We start from the raw sequence: 2,500 nt of genomic DNA, 5'->3' as shown, positions 1-2,500 counted from the left end.
CTACTATAAATTATAATTTGTATATGATAGTTACGACCAGAATTCTTGCGCTTTGTTATTATTATTATTATTATTATTATTATTATTATTATTATTATTATTATTATTATTAAATGCTAAGCTACAAGCCTAGTTGGAAAAACATATTGCTATTAGTCCAAGGGCTCCATCAGGGAAAAATAGCCCATTGAGGATGACAATGAATTTAAACGTTTTGATGTAGCTAGAATTACTTTTGATAAACAATATTTGTTATAGAAACTTACATTCAAATACGGATATCTGTTGGACAAACGTTCCGTTTCAGTTCTTCAACATCGAGAGTTCGAAGACTGGTCACGGAGTCCATGAACAGTCAAAGTTTGGAGACAGCGCCAGTTGAATTAATACTTCACCTTTGCCTCGTTACAAATAAAACCTTCTTTTCTTATTCAAGGATGACCCTGCTGGGTAACGAGAGAGAGCCCTCCAAGGATGAGAGGCTAACCTTAGAAGGATTTGTTTTAAGGGCAAGTAAGAAAGAGCCCTAGTTCTTCTTTGATGTCAGGTGATTAGGAGGATTGAGAGAGAGAGAGAGAGAGAGAGGAGAGAGAGAGAGAGAGAGAGAGAGAGAGAGAGAGAGAGAAATATAAGTATTATATAGCTGTGTGTATATATACGGTACATATATATATATATATATATATATATATATATATATATATATATATATATATATATTTATATATATATCTATATATAGATATATATATAGATATATATATATATAATATATACATATATATATATATATATCTATATATATATATATATATATATATATATATTATACATATATATAAATACACAGTATATATGTAGTGTGTATGTATGTTTGTATGTATATATATATATATATATATATATATATATATATATATATATATTATATATGTGTGTTTACATTGCATATATACATTGATATTGTGTTTATATTGCTTATATATGTTTATATATATATATATATATATATATATATAGCCTATATATATATATATATATATATATATATATATATATATTTTATGTATATACATGTATATATATATATAATATATATAACATATATAACATATATATTTATTTATATATATATATATATATATATATATATATTTATATTATATATATGTATATACATTTATATATATATGTATGCATATATTTATTTATAATGTATATACACACATATATATATATATATATATATATATATAGACATATATATATATATATATATATATATATATGAGAGAGAGAGAGAGAGAGAGAGAGAGAGAGAGAGAGAGAGAGAGAGAGAGAGAGAGAGAAAAGGGGGGGGGAGGCGGGGATTTAGAAAGACAAGAGGAATGGAAATGCACAGGCTGTGAATACAATAACGTTGTAGAGGTATTTCTCCGAAGAAGCCTGCAAATGAAGTCAAGGGTAGATGAAAAGAAATATCTTGGTATGAAGGTGTAAATGAATATGGGAAACATTAGGAGGAAATAATGGAAACACTGAGCATGAAATTAAATAGGGAGGGACATTCCCTAATTTAATTTTCAAGAATATGTAGCAGACGAGCGATAGATTTCACTCACAGGGAGAAAAATACGTGAATAATTGGCAGAAAGATTTGATAGGGACTGGAGTACAGAAGAAAATCTCTCACCATCACCAATCCGCAGTGGCGAGCGTGGTGATGAAAAGTGGCCAAATCCCAGACATAAATTTACATGTCCGAGGCCTTCATCCTGCATTGGACTAGAAAGGGCTGCATTTGTTGTTGTTGTGGAGAACAGAAACGTTCAAGGCAATGCAATACTAATGAGCTGGCTGGCTGAAATAAATCCGCACTGTAGCTATTTGCGAGCCATGTAGAATTTCATTTTGCATAGTGTATATATATATATATATAATATATATATATATGTGTGTGTGTGTGTGTGTGTGTATATTTATATGTGTATATATGTGTATATATGTATATATATAAGTATATATATGTAGGTTATATATATATGTATATATATATATATACTGTATATATATATATATATATATATATATATATATATATATATATATATATATATATATATATCCAAGCTTTTGTAAGCGATTGAGTATTCAAGATTATGACCATTTGTTGTTTGTTGTAATATAGTTATACTATGAAATGATCAGGTTACAAGCATATTTTCCACAATATTTAAAATATGTACACCATGTGCGCGCAAATAAATTTCCTATTTCATTAAAATTTCAAAATAAACTAATTATTCTATTATGTGGCTGTTATTAGTTTAACGTATGGCTGGAATTTTAAGAGCTGAATTTAGTCACAAAGTGGAAGAGAAAGTTGTTTTTCAATAAAAAGATATTTACAACAGATGGTTCGAGAATTTTCCGTGTGTGTTCAATGGAGATGGTCTACCTTGCCCGTATGGCACATCCCTTACAATTTGGTTAATTGTTA

The sequence above is a fragment of the Palaemon carinicauda genome, chromosome 8 (genome assembly GCF_036898095.1).
Source record: "Palaemon carinicauda isolate YSFRI2023 chromosome 8, ASM3689809v2, whole genome shotgun sequence".
NCBI lineage: Eukaryota > Metazoa > Arthropoda > Malacostraca > Decapoda > Palaemonidae > Palaemon > Palaemon carinicauda.
This window is presented reverse-complemented; position numbering follows the sequence as displayed.